Raw genomic sequence first — 18,296 nt, forward strand, 5'->3', positions numbered from 1 at the left:
CTGAGAAATTGGATTATTGTAGTGATAACTTTCTTCTGTGTGCTCTTCTACATTTTCCAAATGTTCCGCAATGAATACCTTATAGAATAGAGTAAGCACATTATAAGTTTTTAAAAATTATCTTAAAAACTCTGCTAAAAATTTCACAAAGCCTTTCTAAATTAACCCCATTTATCTCTAACCACTCCACTCACTCAAAGCTCATGGATTTGGCTCTTGAAAATTTGTGCATACTCTTTCTTTTCCATTTCTGTTCCTTTCCTTCCTCTTTCCCTTCCTTCTCTTATCCTCCTCACTCTTCTTTCCCCCTTTAAGTTCATATTACCTAACAGCATCTGTGCCAAGAGATTTAAAAATTACACAAATGGTAATGAAAACATTCTAGTTGTTGAAAATTCAAACAATATCAAGGTTTATGGGGTAAAAGTTAAAATACTCTTTCATAATTTCTTCTCTCCTCAAATGCCATTATTCTCTACCTATAAGTTGTAACTGTTAAATTTAGTACACATTTTAAATTTTCGCATGTAAATTTTTCCATAGTATATGTGTATTTGACTATATATTTGTATGTATGTCTACTGATTTTTTTTAAACAAATAAACCGGACAATCATTTTTTTTCCTGCAAAACAACTGTGATTACTGCTTTGAGATGTTATGGTTTGACTATGAGTCAAGGGCTTGCAGGTTAGATGGACCAGGCCCATCTTTAAGAGTATCCTTGTCTGAAGGCCATGGCCATGGTGACCTTCACACAACCCTCACCATGTGGCCACACATATAGTAGCAGCACAAATGGGCTGTTGGCTGTTGAACCTACTGCTGACAGGTGCAAGTGCCGTGCATAACGTGCTCTCTAAAAATAGCATCCAGAAAGAAAGGGTCTCACGTCTAACCCTCTGGGTGGCCTATGATAAAATGTTCACCCGGTTAATACTGAGTGGAAACAACACTATTTCAACATACTATCACCTGTGTCCACACTGACAGTTGTAATGAGCTCTGAGAAATCAGCTAGTCGGTTTGATCAAAATTATAAATTGAGGATCTCTTCAAGAAACTTAATCACAAGAAATCTAAAGAAAAAAGGTGAGAAGACTGAATGTGTTTTGCAGGATGAGATCTGATTCTCTCAATTTTCTGCAGCAATTTTGCCTGAGATCCTCTCTACTCCTACCAGCCTTTCTTAGTCGTGACCTTTTCATAATTTGCTAAACTTCTGTAAACATAAGGGATTCTTGCCTACCATTTGGAAAGTTCTGATGAAAGAAAACACTAGACTTCTGCTTCCTGCATCCCATTCCCATGACAGAAGAGAAGAGAAGAATGCTTCTATAGGAGCTGATTTGGGGGGATGGATTCTAAAACAAGAATCACAAAGCTAGAAGTCTAGGTTGAGGTAAGTACCTCACTTTTGTGCGTTCAAGGAAAACGTGAGTGCAGAATACTCACCCAAAGAAGATATTCATCTAGCAAGCATTTATTTAGCTGACCACCTGTTGTGTTAGCTCTGCCATATTAGGCAGTGTGGGAGGGGTCCACCACCGTCCTTAACATAAAGTAATACTGCAAGTGCTAAATGATGGGATTATACAGGTGGCATCTTCCCTTGGGCACCCTCCAAATATTCTCCCTGATTTGATAATCCAAGTCAGACCTGATATGACATTATGACTAGCACTATTACCTTTACTACTACATAAAAGCACAGAAAAGAGTGACAGTTAAACAGAATGATAGTTTGATCTTTGGTCATCAATTGAAAATTACAAAGGATAAAATATGAATGTTAAGAGAAAATTTCACTCTAGTCGTTCCAAATGCCTCGGATGTAGGTATATGCTTAAATCTTGTAGAAGAGTAGCTAGTTGCTTCGCTATGAATGGGTGCTTCTTTATTCTGGTAAAGAATCTAGCTACTTGAGAAGAAACTATCTATATTAGATTGGAAGAAGTTTGAATAGTATGGATTAGCATGGAAGAGGCAGATTTTAGGCCTAAGCCACACCATAAATTACTCGTGAAAATTTCCTCAGTTCAGATCCACTTCTGAACTCTATCTCATCTGAATTCTACCATTTTAGTTGCATGTGTTTAGTTGTACTGCCTTGCATTTTTTTCTAGCTGTTACATATGTTTATGTCTTGTCTCCCCAGTCAACCTCTAAGTTCCTTAAGGACAGGCACTATACCTATTTGGTATCAAGTAGTCTTTGGTATCAAATCCACGTAGGGTTGGCTTGGCCAGCAGTTGCCGAGAAGCACGTGAACCAGTGTGATGAGTGAGCACGCACATGCATCCCTGCCCTTGCCAGGACCTTTGCCCAGCTCTCCCGGGGCTGCTCCATGACCCCGTGGGAGGACAGCATTCTTTGATGGGAGAGCGGCCCCCTGTGATCCGTGTACACTCACTCTGTCCAGTCTGCGACCGGGGTCTCCACATTTTCCAGTTCACCTTCCAAGTCACAGTCAGTTCCCTGCTCAGGGAATTTCTTCCGGCTGGGGGCACGTGGACTTGAGCCCACATTCCTGGACACCGTGGTTACTACTTGGCCATCTGTAGGGGGAGAGTGGGTGCCTGCAACATCTGGGCTGCCTTTGGACCAAAACGACCCCATCCCGTGCCCAGCCTCCCTCGTGCGACCTCCCCGCGGGGGCAGGCCAGGTCGCCGGTAACTGGAACTATTTTTGAGGAGGCAGTTGGCAGAATGTCTTCTCCTCCACTGCCCAAGTATCCCACAGTCTCTATTCTCCATGCCAAGACTGAGTAGAGGATTGAAATAGGAGCAAGAGAGGGAGCAAGGCCAGAGAGAGGAGGGAGAGTTCTCAAAATGGCTTGGTAGGAGTCTGGAGCCGGAGACTTTCTATTCCTGACCCTCCTACCACTTCTGAGTGTCTCCAGAGGCCTCAGTCTGCCTCTGTGACATGCAGTTGTATGGAACTACAATCCTGAGTGAGAGAGAAAGAGAGAACCTTCTCCTTGTTTTATAGAAACTGAGACGTAAAAAGGTGAAGTGACCTACCCAGGGTCACAGAGGAAGTTCACAGCAGGGACAGAGCCTGACCTCAGAAGAGAATTGGTGCTACTTCCTTAGGCCCTTTTGTTTTTTTGAAGGCGTGTATCCATTTTAATTTCAGATCGTCATGAGTTACTGCTCAGGGTAACTTCTTTCCTCTCCTCTGGGCACATAGAAGACTATACATTGCCTGCCCCACCCCCCCACCATGTGGTTGAGTGAGCCCGTGACTAGTTCCAGACAGGCAGAAGCCTTCAAGAGCCAGTGCATAATTTACTGAGCTCTCCTTCTGCCGACTACACAAGTCAAGATGCTTTTAGACCCTTAAGGCTCTCCATTGACCTCATGTAGTATGAGCAAGAAATAAACCTTTGCCATTTCAAGCCAATGACATTTGGGAGCTGTTAATTGCTGCAGCAAAACCTAACTTGTGACTGACACAGTATCAGGAAAGTGAATTTAAAAGTCCCACAGCATGATAGCACCAGATTTTTTTTATTAGAAAGATCCCAAGAGATAATTTTACATGAAGGAAGTTGAAGGCCAGTTTCCTTGACCCCCTACCCATACTCAGACTTCTTTCTATTTTAGTATACCTTCGAGTGTATTTAGTCCAACTGGATTCTAAGGCATGGGTCTCTTTAAGACATTACCAGGTGGTCTTTGACTTACCACTTGAAAATCTACTTGGAAACCTCTAGTAATGGGGAAGCTGTCACACTTCCAAAACATTCCCTTTCTTTTTTTTCAGCAGTCAGTGGTAAAAAGTTTATCTTTAAGGTAAATCAACATTTTTCTGTAATGTATATTCACTTGCCCCTGTTCTTTCTTCCAGAGCTACAGAGAACATGTGTCATTCTCTGTTTATGTAATCCTTCTAAATAATTTAAACAGCATGAACACTCTAAATTACTTCTCCATGTTGAACACTCCCCAGTTCCTTCATTCATTTCTTATGTTAAATTATTTTGAGGTCTTTTATTATTCTATATTTTTCATCAGGACAGGTGCAGTCTGTAAATACACTATTAAAAATACGGCACCCAGAAGTACACATAGTACTACTGAAAGTATGGCCTAATTTAAATTAGGAGTTTGGGATTAACATATACACACTACTATGTATAAAACAGATAAACAACAAGGACCTACTATATAGCACAGGGAACTATATTCAATATCTTGTAATAACCTATAATGGAAAAGAATCTGAAAAATTATACACATAATTTTTATAATTATATGTATAATTTTTCAGATTCATATATATATAACTGAATCACTTTGCTGTATACCTGAAAGTAACACAACATTGTAAATTAACTATACTTCAATTTTTAAAAATGGTAAAAAAAAAAAAAAGTGTGGCCTTACCCATGCGAAATGAAATGATGCTATTATGTTCCTAGATCCATTAAACCTAAATTTAACAAAAACAAAAGGCCCCAACTTAAAATTCATCAGTTTTAGATCCTGATTCATTCATTACAATTTTAGCTACACCCTAGGCTTAGTGCTATTCCCCAACTTTAGCTACATGCTCCTAGGAAATCATCAGTCATTGATACACATAATGTTGAACTGGACAGGGGCAAGATGAATTTCTGAGGAACGCCAGTGAAGACATCAATTGGACAGTAATGATTCTCTGAGTTCATTCACCAAGCATTTGTATGTTCTCCTAGTTGTACTACACACAACTTGCACTGCTCTGTCCAATACACAAGGTATGAGAGGATCTATGAATCCTTGTCAAATTACAGAATATGATGTTTACTCTATTCCCTTAACCTGCCAGCCCAATGATAACCTGTCACAAAAGGATATGTAATTAGTTTGCTACCCTCTGCTTTTACTAAATCCATACTGGTTACTAGTGACCAAATCTCCATCTCTAAGTACATATAACATGTTCTAGAACCCTATTTAGGATTACTAACATGTGTGCTGGTTCATCTGTATTTTTCCCTTTTGGATGTATTGTGCCTTCATTTACCCAACATGTGTTCTGTTTCTCATGCTTTCTTGAAGAAAACAGGCTGTGAGTTGGCAGTGGTATTTACATATACCCCTTGAGTACCCTGAGATAAAATTTGTTAAAACCAAGAGACAAAAGAAAACCAAGAGCAGGTTGTATTTTCTTAGAATTTTTTTCACTTATTCTACTGATATTTGTTCTATCCATTCTTGTCTGAAAAATCATTCTATCAGAGAAGACAAGTATGAATTAGGAATTTGAGATTAAGAGTTTATAATCTAGTGAACTCAAGAAGCTAGGGTTCCTGCTTTTTGGGGGATCCATGAATTTGCATGCACAATGCTTGTGAATGTTGACTGCATACTCCTTCTCTCCTCTTCTTTCATCCCTTCACCACTTAACATCTTTCTCCCACTTACTCTCTCATAAACCCTTTTCTATCTTTGGTCTATAGTATAATAAGATTCTCTAAAGAGTCTATGGCCCTTGATATGTTAATGGTCCCTGGTGCTTAGCTGACTTCTGTGTATAGTGGGATATTCGATAGATTTGGGTTGGGTAAGCAAACAAATACTTCAGCGTTGTTCTGTCTTTTCCAAGAAAAGACAGTTTTCTCATTTTTATTCATGCTTCAAATAAATGTGTCTTTTAAAAAAAGGGTCCTTTTCCCCCCGAGCTCTTTTTAAGCTTTAGCTTTTCCTGACACTATGCCTGTGTGCATGCTGTACTTTTTTTTTTTTAATACATTCTATTGCTTTTATGATCTTCTTATCTTTTTTTAACATGAGTTCACATTGATTTCTCTAATTAGAATACAATTAGAATAATTCTTCCCTGTCCTCATGGGATGAACTTTACACATAGCTAAGCTCCCACTGGTGGTCTTTGACAGAGCGCTACTCAGATCTCACTTTCCGAGCACCAGTAGTAGCAAAGAGCATAATTATTGACAATCTCCAGGCCGCTGTGCTTTCAGGTCCACCCCAGTGTTTGCACAGAGGCCATGCTTCCCTCAGGCTGTTCCCAGCCAATGTCTGAGATAGTCGGGCTATTCTGGCAATGGTGGGGTTCCTGGAGCAGGGCCATTCAGGCCCAGTGTTGGACTCTTCTATCAGGCAATTTCTGCTCAGGAACTGCCCACTGGCTTCGCTGAGATGTTCTCCAAGCCATCCGACACAATTATCTTAGCACAGCCTAGCTCGATAACTTCACTCCTTAGGGTGAACTGGTCCCTTGCTTGTTTCTCTGATATAAGCTGTGATAGAATGGAAGAAAAAGGTCAGAGGCTCCAGACCTGGCAGTCTATTGATTCCTTACCTTTCTGGTCTTCTTGGCTTTCCAAGTTCTCACTGGGAAGGATAGTGAAACCCACACCAAGTACTGTTTCCATGATAAGAGCTGTCTTGTCTTTTGGGGCCCTGTGGGGTGATTATCTTTTCATTTGCCCTGGGGTGCTATAGTCTTTTTTATTTAGTTTTCATCAGCAAAACTAATGATACTTGAGATGCTAAAATCTACCACTTTCCCATTTATGTCTTTTTTCTATCCCCCCCATTATCTGTGTGGGGAAAATCTGTCAAACCTCAACAGATATCTAGAAAAGAATCCGTGATTAAGGATTCTTGCATTTGAATAGAAATAGCAGTTTAAAATTTTCCTTGGATGAGAAGCTAGCTTCTGACATTGCCTAAGATGGGACCATTCAGCAGCATGTCAGACTTCAGTGCTGTTTGATAAACATAGAATCCTCATCTCTAGGGAAGTCTGTCTCCAGAGAATGTGGCAAGTAGGATGAAAAAATAAAAGACAAAAGAAAACAAAACCCAAGCCACTAGCATTTGAAAAGGCAGGCACTTCGATTTCTCCATATGACCTTTGAAGCACTGATCGTTAAAGCTGAAATAATCAGAGTACAAGAGGCAAAGTGGTGATAAAACAGAAAAGCCATTTATAAAACAGAAAAGCCACTATTGAGTGAAATGTAATTTCAAAAAACACAAATTCTTATAGTACTCATTGCCATGTTTGGATGTCGACATGCCATCAAAGGTGAAGTTTCCAAAGTGTAGGTGATTATTATCAATCTCTCTAGTTACAAAACCAAAGTGTCTGTTCCATATTCTATAAATTTCTGTAATAAGTAAGTATGATAGGGGAAGTTTTATAGTCTAAGGAATCCTTTTAAGGTTCCCAAAATCACTCCATTTCAGAAGCCCTCTATCCTGCCAATGACCAAGGTTTGTGGGTAAGTCAGGCCTCCCTCTCTAAATCCTATATTTGTTCTGGTCCCAGGGACAAAAATGCCCTTCCTGACTCTACACGTGGGTTTACAGAATAGATCCACATATGCAATAAACCAACTATTTTCCCTATAATTTCTCCCTCAATTTGCTTCCTGGAAATAAGTGGGTATAACTCTCTTTGTAGGACTTTGGAAAAATACCGAGGAAGCAGGGACAATTCAGAGCCTATGTTTTAACATCTGCCTCAGCTGGATAAGATACCAAAGGTTTCATTTCCTCACCAAAGAAGACGTGCATCCTATGTATCTCGCATTATTATATATCAGAATGAACATACATTGTTAAGCTAGAATTACACAACCCACGCAGACAACACGTCAGTGATTTCTGCTTTTCTGCAATGCTTCTAATATCAAAAACATTTTCATTTCATAGTCTGCAACCTGGGAGACTGACTTCTATGGACTTTATTTTCCTTCTGGAAAGACAAACATAGCCTAAATGTAGGCTGATAATAAGCAGAAGAGTCAAGAAGAAAATCATTTTGATCTCTATATATGATGAGAGAGTAACCTACTGTGTGTGTGGGGCGGAGGACAGCCACAAAAATGCTTGAATGAGTTGTCCCAAAAGTAATCAGAAAGTAGCTCATGAGTAATTTGTGTGATATTAAAGAGTAAGAAGGAAAAGGATGCAGAGCTGGGAGATCCTGTTCCTGAGTTTTGTCACCCCCTCTATTCCCAGTTGTCACTTCTTTCAGCCTTTGTCTTAAATGTCGCTTACCTAGGAAACTCTCCCTGACTAGTCCTGCCCCATGGTGATTACTCTTTTAGCCATGTCTGTTTAGCACCTATTCAAGGTATGGTCCTAGATCATCACATACTTGCTCAATGAGTATTTTTTCCCTCGTTGTTTCAGGTAGCTAACATTGTTTGTTAGTGGTGGTGGCGTTGGTGATGATGTCGGCCTGATCACTGAGAATTTAAGAGGAGAAAAAATAAACTTGCGAGTAGAGACAAGGTCTGTTTCTCTTGGCTCTCTTTCCTTCTCTTTTTCATCCTCTTCTGTGTTTAGTATTATAATTAATAGATGTAAAATAAGCACGTGGTCATGGGTAGGCACCTGAGTTGCCTGGAACATGCACCAACACCTAAGTCCTTGCTACTCCACGAGAGGTCTGAAGACCAGTAACATGACATCACTTAGAAGCTTCTTAGAAATGCAGAATCCAAGGCCCTACCGCAGGACTGAACTCTGAACTCTATATTATTAGGCGATCTTTGGGTGATTTGTATGCATATTACAGCTGGAGAAGCACTGGTCTAGAAGATACTCATCTTCCAAGTCTATCTGTAGCACCTACTTTTATATACCACTTAAGTGATGATTCACCATAATATCCTGGCTTGCCTACTGTTGGGCTTTGTAAAGCCATGTAGAACTTCAGTGCGTCCCACACATTTTATTCTACCTTCGGCTGTTCAGTGTTGCTTCAGGGATGTTAATCTTATATGCTCAAGCAGACTATAAGTTCCTTGAGGCCAGTTTCTATCCTTGGTGTCTCTTTAAATCCTGTTGGTGCTATGCCCATTGTGATACGCGTTAAGTAATAACAGCTAAAACTTGAGAAGTCACTACGTGTTACATATTTTACTAAGCACTCACACATTATCACATTAAATACAATCACTCTGCGAAGGCTCTGCTGTTTCTTTTTTTAATAATGAGAAGACCAAGGCCTTAGAGAAGTTAGCAAGTTGTTGACTGGAAATTGAATCCATGTCCGTTTGATTCAAAAGTCTGAGATGTTACCAATTCGGTTCTATTGCTCTCTGATGGATTGATGACTAAACAAATGTATTTGATGTTAACCTGATACAGTAGAACTGAGACCTGCTTTCATCCAGCCTGGACGCTGTCCTGATAGAAATATTTCTTAAGGGAAAACAAACAAACAAACAATCCTTCCCCTGTATAGCCTCTCCGATCTTTTCTACATCCTTTCTATCCTGTTTTTCTCCCTGCTGCTGTATTTATTAACTCCCTTCCCCTCTCTTCTCTCTCTTTTTGGTTTAAGACCATAGCCTGTGTCCTCACCTTGCTTGAGTCTTCCGAGGACAGCATGTGGCCTGGCCAGGCCGAGGGGCACTGCATGAGGAGCTTTTTCAGGTCACAGAGTGGATGTGTTTGCCGAGTGGAAGGATGACCTTTCATTCCTGAACACCCAGAGGGCCAATCAGTCTGTCCTTGCTCCACCGAGAAAAGTGAATGGAGTGCTTGCCACTTGAAACGAGAGTAAAGAATAAGTAACTCTAAAAATACACAAACCCCAAGCCCCTCAAAGCCGAGACAAAGCTGAAACACTTTGTGTTTTAGGGCACCCTGTGTCTGGCAGGTGATGGTGCCTTTTCTCCTGCCTCCTCTGACCATGTGAAAAATCACTTTACTGGAAAAAATTCCCGTCAGGCCAGCGAGCATGTGCACATTTGCACCTCAGCTGCACGCTGCCCCCGGCATGTTCTCTTCTCTCGGAAGCACCGGGGCCAGCGTTTCCACTCGGGTGCCTGGCAGGATGCTTATGTAACCATCACCTGCCAGGAGCCACTGACCTACACTCTTGCCCTGGACAACCACACCACCTTGACAGACACGAATGTGAGGCCAGGGGGCACCCAGTGCAGCTTTGTCAGAATAGATCCTGCCAGAAACATAGACTCCAGAATGGGTCAGGGGCCAGGAGAGACCACGCTCTGGGAGAACTCCCAATGGGGAAAGACAGTGCTCAGGTGGGCTCTCCCACTCCACAGGGCCCCCAAGTACATGCTGATGCCACAGCAAACCAAAGGCATCAAATACTTCTGCCTTTGAAGGCCAGTAAGTCACACCCTCTACAGTATATGCATATGACCATAATTAATGTTTCTGTGTTCAGGAACTTTCAATTCGACAGTTTTTCTTAAACCTGAGAAGTACCTAGAATTAGCAATCAGAGCAGCTATATGTACCATTCATCTCTGGAATTCACTATCTGTACAGCCTTGGGTACATCACTGGCTTTCAGAAGGTTTCCATTTCCTTAGGTGACAGATTGGATCAATTTTGCTGGCCTCTCATGTGGCTTCAAATTCTGGCATTCTCTGATTCTAGTGATCTCAACTTTAGCCTGCTACCTCTCAGGCTCGTTTTATCCACTCCAACCTGAGGAGAAAAAGAGGTATGACTAAAGGTTAAAGTCTGTAGCTTATACCACAATCCTTCTTCATCTGCCATACATTTATATTCATCAGTGACAGCTGAAGACACTTACATACAGCTAGAAACCTTCCCCAGCTTGTGGAACCCATGTCAACGTACTTGTCCAAAATCTTATATGGGCTCATTTAATATAGTTCATTCACACTGGGCTCTAGCATCGCCCTCTTGTAAATAAGGAGGAAAATTAATTTAAAAACCTTTCTAGAAGAAAGTGCCTTTGCACTCCAGCCCCTGACCTAAGTGTTGAAGTTCAATTACATGAGGAGAGATCACAATTAAGATGCAATTTAATGACTCCTCATTTTATGTAGATGAGATTTCTGATTGCAAAGAATCAATAAACTTTGCTTAAGCAACTCATCAGCTGCCCATCTAAGCGCTGCCTTGTCCCTTCTTTGCTAAATCTCTCATCTCATGAGCCAAATGGAAGAAATGTTCCTGGAAATCTGAAGAATGAAATAATGAAGCTGCTCAGCTTTTCCCCAGAAGGCCGTAGATAGTAACCACTGTACAGACTGTTTTCTAACTCAGATCTTAGATTATTTCAAAGCCCTACATGCAACCAACAAGGTTCTTTCTAAAGGCCACTCTTATTCAAATGCCTGAAAGACTTGTAAAGTGATTTGAAAGACATTTCTGCATCTTGTAGAGATGAATCCTTGTAGAAGTCTGCCCTCATGTAACCAATTCCATGCTCCATCAAACATATATTTTGGTCAGTAACTCAGAAAACAGAAGTAATAGTCATTAACAATGGAGGGAAAGAGAAATGAATTTGCAAATATCTATTTAGAATCCCATTTGTAGTGAATTCATTTAAAACCCAAATCATACAGACTTGTCACTCTATTACGGCTATTGTCACCATAATGTTGTGTAACAAACCACCCCCAAACTTAGTGCCTTTCAAGAACAGGCATTTATTGTCAAGTTCACAGGTGTGCAGACGTATGGTGCTTCAGCTGATATGAGCTGAGTTAGGTCAAGTGGTCCTGCTCCAGGCTTGGCTCCAGGCTGGAGATTGGGTTCAGTTACTCTACGTGTGTTTTCTTGTTCCAAACTGAAGGGGCAGCGCGACCAAGGCACAGCCTTCTGATGATTAATCACTCAAGGACACAAGATAAAAAAATTGCAGGAGCACATTTCAGGCCTCTGCTTGGGTCCTGACTGCTAATGTTCCTTTGGTCAAAGAGTCACACGGATAATCCAGTGTCAACGGGTGGGAAAGTACACTCCACCCTGAGTGGGAGGGGAGAGAAGCTTTACTAAACAATATCCCAAACTATCCCAAATGTCTTTAGCTCAGACATTTAAATAAAAACCCTTTGGTAACAGCCTGGCTATTTCTGATCCTAGTGATACAGGTTTTCTAGGTTTATTAAAAATCAGTAGTTTATAAAGATATTTAAGTGAAGTAGCTACTTTTCCAATAGCTTGTTTTTATTTAAAACTTTCTTCCTAAAGCTCTCTGCTTCCTTTGCTAGAGCATATGGTTAATATTTTAATAACGAAGAGATAAGTGGAAGGTTTATTTCAATTCAATCTTTGGCTGAGAGTCAGAGCATCCCGAGATGGCTTTGAGACATCTAACCAACTTGGTGTCCAAAACCCCTATAAATGATTTTTCTTAGTTGTGAGTTTTCTGTTTTTTGTTTTCAGTCACAGATATAAGCGTTTTACCTCTTTAGAGTTAAATGGATAGGTTTATCGTTTTCCCTGGTTCTTCTGTTCTCTTTCCCTTGGCTCTTAGAATACCCTCCCTACAAAACATCAGCACAGAAAGAAAGGTCAGAATTATCTATCAGCAATGAGCCTGACTCCTGTGCTCCCCAGGCTGCATGTTTATCCTCACCTAACTTCCCTTTGAAGAGAAAATGTTCTTTCCCTAATGGAAATTAAATTATTTACTAGCTATTTCTGTTGACTAGGTCACTTTAAGGCGGTTTCTCAATATGGGCACTAACGACATTTTAGGCCGGATAATTCTTGGTTGCAAGGGGCCTGCCCGTGCGCTGTAGGATGTTTACCAACGTCCTTGGTCTCTCTCCCTAGATTCAGTAGTACCACCCCCTGTATCACGACAACCAATAATGTCTCCAGTCATTGACAAATCACACCGTCAATACCACCTCTGGATGGGGATATACGTATACATATAGCTGATTCACTTTGTTGTACAGCAGAAACTAACACAACATTATAAAGCAATTATACTCCAATAAAGATGTGGAAAAAAAATCACCTCTGGCTGAGAACCACTCTCTTATAGTAACCAACATTTAATTCAGATACAAAGCAAGAACATTTCTGAACTTAGACCAGAAATTTTTCTTGTAGAACAGTTTAAATTAACCTTAAAACAGAAACCTAACTGAAGTTTATTATAATATAAAGTTTTTTTAAAACTGAAATGTATATATATGTGTGTGTATATATATATATACACACACACACACACACACATATATATATATATATATATATATATATATATATTCATTAAACAGTTTTAGAAAACACATAAAAGGAGAGTCCTGCCACCGAGAAAGCCTTCTGAAATGAATGATTATAATTTGTGATCACTAACAAGACAGCACCCCATCTGCCTGGCATGCTCTCACCATCACAGGAACTATTAAGATTTTCATTTTTACACATGAGGAAAATGAGGCAGAGAGAGTGTAAGTAACACACCTGAGGCCCCGCAGCTAGTAAAATGCAAGCTAGGACTGGAGATGCCTGAGCTTTATGTCTCTCAGGAAGGAGGCCAGGACTCCATTCTGTTAGATCGTATGTCTTTCAGAGCTTAGGAGTCTCCTCAGGAATTTTAGCACATTTTCTACATCAACAATTGTATCAAAGAGAAGGGTGGAACCCCTTGAAAGGAAGCAGAGTGATAGTGTACCAGGTAGAATCAACCATATCCTGCCTCATTACTCCCTCCTTAAGCACTAGCCCGGGACACTCATGCTGCTTCCCGATGGGCCTCTGCATGGGAAAAGCAAAGAGATACCCAGGTAAAGTGATCTGAAATTCAGAAACCTTGTAAACTAAAACATCTACCCTTTCCTACCATAAGGTCTGAATTTCTTACCAATCATAAAGTTTAGCCTCTTAGAGTCCGTGGTTAGAGTGGGCGGTGCTGGTGCAGATGCGTGCTGCAGGGATGGCTGGTCGCCTGGGGGCAGAGGTGCACTGCTCTCCAGGGCTGGGCAACAGGCACATTTCTGCTGGGCTGCTCCTCGGACCAATGGTGTCCATCTGCATCTTGTTTCTCGGCAAAAGGGACCCCCAATGCGAGCTTGACCCTGGTGCATCCCGTGGCCACCTGACTGGGCCTTACTTCCGTCAGGAGTTGGGCATCTTCACCTCCAAAATTCTGCTAGCCTGCAAGTCCTTCATCCTGGAGGTCACTTCTATGGCTTCCCGGTCCTCAGCACTTCTCTCTGCCAAACAGCACCATCCGTGCCTGTCCGAGGTCTCGGGCGCGGCCACCAGGGCAGGTGGTTGTCACACCCATCCAAACCTTCTGCCACAAGAAGCACTTCACCAAAATACAACTCAACTGCTGCGTCCTGTCACTTTAGGTACAATCCCAAATTCCTATTCTGATATGAAGTTTAATGTCCTTGGAATGCTGTTTGCGGCTGTGGGTCTTTAGCTGCGTCACTTTATCCAGTGTGGGTAGGAGCCAAACAGCATGGGTCGGGTGTAAACACCACGCAAGTGCAGGGCTACCAGGCGCTGGTGTCTTCTGCTGTGTTGTCGGTGGCTGTGCCCTTCTTTGAGTCAGTGTGTGTGGAAGAGAACCATGTGGTCTCTGGTCAGTTTCTGCTTTGTTTGTGGGGCTGCTACCTGGAATCATAGCTGTCAGGGTGGACTTATCAATTTACTGGACCAGTGAGTACACTTCAACGGTCACCCATGACATATTTGGACACTTCAAGTTCTGACTTGCTTCATTTGGAGGACGTTTTATTTAAACATCTACTGTCAACTAATCAGGGTCTTGGCATGTTATGTAACTATTTGGTATTCTTGCCTCTGCCCATTTGAAACTCAGTAAATAGGAAGGAAGTATAAATTGGTACAAGGTACTCAACTGGGTTTTTGTGGAAAAAAAATTCACCCCAAAAAGATAAAAATTGTAAGTATGCCAACTAGATTCAAAGAAGCAAGAAAAAAAATCTCATTGCAAAATTTATTGAAGGGTAGTCTGCAAGATGTAAGACAAGGGAAATTTTATTTATAAGTGCGACCCTTGTTTTTAGAGTCTTTCTTTTTTACTTAATTACTTAAAATAAAATTGGCTTAGACTTTTTTTCAAATAGGATTTTATGAAGTACAAACACCCATGTGTTACCCTACATTCACATATTCACTTATCCTAACACAAGGGCTCATCAGTTCCTCCCTGGTGTCAGACCCTATTCTGGGCACAGGAATGAGTTAGACCCAGACCTGGGCCTGGAGATTTCCTGGAGCAGCAAGCCCAAGGGTCTGACTCTGACATTTGAGGCCTCCTACCACCTGCTGTTTCCCACAGCTGGCCTCGCTGTGGACAGTCTTGAACTTTGGTAGCCGCATAATACATCCTGCTCACACGTCTTCCACTGGACTTTCCCTGACCTTTCTCTGTCCACACAGTCCAAATTTCCACATCTCCAGTTTGAGCCTACAGGCAGTGTGGATCTTTGGGGACCTTCTGAACTGAAAATCTGGGGGCCTGGATTGGCCACTGCCTGTCTTTTTCTAGTCTGAGTGACGAATAGTTTGAGAAGTCTGAATAATGGTCATCAATTGTGTTCTGACCTGCTCCAGGCCCCTGCAACATGATGCTGTGGGTTCTGTCATCAGGAGCAGAATTTACATCTCCACCCCTGAACACCTATTGGCCATGTGACTTGCCTTGGCAAATGGGGTATTAACAAGTGTTACACAAGCAGAGGTTTGAGAAACATTTGCTGTTTGGGGTTTGCCCTCATGCTGCTGTTGAAACCTTGAGAAGACCATGCAGGTGAGACCAGCTAGCCTACTGACCATGTAGCAAAGCTAACTGACAGAGTGAACAAATCCTTTCTGTTTTTTGGTCCTTGGTTTTTGGTTAGACTGGAGACTGAAAATAACTGTAGTATTTAGAGTAAGAGTTTGGGAGTCAAACAGACCTGGATTCAAATCCCAGGTACTTTCCCTAGATGAGCAGCACTGGCAAAGTTGCTTCATTTCTCTCAATCTCTGTTTCCACAACCATAAAATAAGGGCAAAAATAATAACTTGTTTGGGCTATTGTGAGGATTACATGAAACGTTGTAAATAAGATCCCCAAGTCAGTACCTGGTTCTTACTAAGAACTTAATGGAGTATTGATTACTATCATAATTATTATTTCTACCACTACCATTGTATACTTGCAGTCTCATCCCACCACCGTCCTCTCATTCAGGAGCGTCTTTCCTGACTCCATCTCCCACACTCCTCCCCCCCGCCTCACCCCCCAAGCCCTTGGCAGCCTCTCATAACACCTTAACTCTCAACTCATATCTAGTTCACCAGCTATGACTTTCCACACTTTTAATCTTGGAATAATTTTAAATTCACAGAAGAGTTGTAAAGATAGTAGAGTGTCCATATACCCTTAACATCTTACATAACCCTAGTACGCTTACCAAAACTAAGAAATGATCATTAGAACAGTGTTACTAACTAAAATGCAGACTACTTGAATTTCCCTGGTTTTCCCACAAGCATCCTTTTTCTGTTCTAGGACTCAATCCAGGAAAACATGTTGCATTCAATCATCACGCACCCTTAGCCTCCGTCAATATGTGACAATTTCTGGCTTACTTTGTTTTCTATGACCTAAACAGTTTTGAAGAGTACTGATCAGGCATTTTGTAGCATGTCTCTCAATTTGGGTTTGTCTGATGCTTTTCTCATGGGTAGACTGAGGTTAGGGGTTTTTAAAAAACCACCACAGAACAGAAGCACCATTTTCCTTACATCACGTTAAGGGCGCTTGATATGCACATGACTTATCCCTAATGATGTTAACCTTTATCATCTAGCCAAGCTAGTTTTTGCCAAATTTCCCCACTGTGAGTTTATCCTCTGCTCCTTCTAAATTTTCTGTCTGGAAGCAACTCACTCAGCATAGCCCGTAATCAAGAGGTGGGGATTTAAGTTCCACCTCCTTCATGGTAGAATAGCTATACAAATTATCTGGGATTCTTCTGTATGAGAGATTTGTCTCTTCTCCCCAATTATTTATTTATTCAATCATTTATTTATATCAGTATGGACTCATGGATATTTTTTACTTTGGGTTATAATCTAATACTATATTTTTTATTTTGTTCCTCAAATTGTCCTAGCCTTGGTTAATGGGAGCTCTTTAAGTTGGCTTCAGTGTTGCTTTGACATAGCCCCATCATTTATATTTTTGAGCACTTCTTTACATTATGGCATTTCAAGTTGCTCTAGGCTCATCTTATATTTTTTCCTGCCCTAGTCCTAGAATCAGTCACTTTTCCAAGGAATCCTGTTTCTGCTTATCAGGGAATGATATTAGAAATAAAGATCAGAGTGCTGGGTATGTTCATTGCTACTGGGGTTCATTGCATCTGAGCCCTTTCAGCAGACAGAACAAAGAAATATATATGTGTGTGTGTATATATATATATATATATATATATATACACTAACCAATATTTATACACATATTTTAAATATTTCTGTGTGTGTGTGTATCTCTATAGCTAACTAGGTAGATAGACAGATAGATATAAAATCATAAGTTCATGCTGATTCTTTGACTCTAATCCAGCAGCCCAGGATTCACTGTAGACTTCCTTCATTTTTTATTTGTGACTTCTTTCTTTGACAGCGAGAGTCCTGACTCCCATCATCTATAGTTTATTTACTTATTTGTTCGATTTTAGTGTAAGTGAAAAGTGGTTTCAGAGTTCAGCAACCATTTTTAAATTTTTGTGTTTACTTTCTTATTTCTTGATCTTTATTTTTATGTAGTAATCTGTTCTTGTTTCAAGGATGCAATATGCTTTTTCATGTTCTCAGGCCATTAGTTATAATTTTCTGAGGTTTTCCTTCTCTTTTACCCTTTTTATTCTTTCTCTCTGTATTTGTGTGTGTATGTGTTTGTATTGTGTGTGTATTGTATGTGTTGGTTTCCATGTTGAAGAATTTGTCAAGTGTCTTGTAAACCTTTGTTGTCTATGCATATTTAAGAGCGGGACACTATGTGATGGCCGTTATCGGCACGTGTACGGGGTGGCGCCACAGACTGCGCAGCGGCTAAGCACTGAATCTTGGCAGACAAGCCCTGGGAGAGGACTAACTAAGTAGTGACAGCCCAGAGGGCCTGAGATGTGGTCCAGGTGGGGTAGCGATGGCCATGGAAAACAGTATGGAGGTTCCTTAAAAAAACTAAAAGTAGAGCTACCATAGGATTCAGCGATTCCACTCCTGGGTATATTTTCAGAAAAAACAAAACTAATTTGAAAAGATACATGCATCTCAATGTTCGTAAGAGCACTATTTATAATAGGCAAGACATGGAAACAACCCAAGTGCCCATTAACAGACAATTGGCTTAAGAAGATGAGATATATATATATATATATATATATATATATATATATATATACACATACACATACACACACATATACACACAATGGAATATTACTCAGCCATAGAAAAGAATGAAATATTGCCATATGCAGCAACATGGATGGACCTTGTGAGTATTATACTTAGTGAAGTCAGTCAGACAGAGAAAGACAA

The 18,296-nt window shown here is 40.8% G+C and overlaps 1 pseudogene; it reads left to right on the forward strand.

Annotated features, from left to right (window-relative positions):
* The first annotated feature begins 7,032 nt into the window (after positions 1-7,032).
* LOC118882615 lies at positions 7,033-14,635 on the forward strand (annotated as a pseudogene).
* Positions 14,636-18,296: the final 3,661 nt, after the last annotated feature.

Source organism: Balaenoptera musculus, chromosome 1 (genome assembly GCF_009873245.2).
Source record: "Balaenoptera musculus isolate JJ_BM4_2016_0621 chromosome 1, mBalMus1.pri.v3, whole genome shotgun sequence".
Taxonomy (NCBI): domain Eukaryota; kingdom Metazoa; phylum Chordata; class Mammalia; order Artiodactyla; family Balaenopteridae; genus Balaenoptera; species Balaenoptera musculus.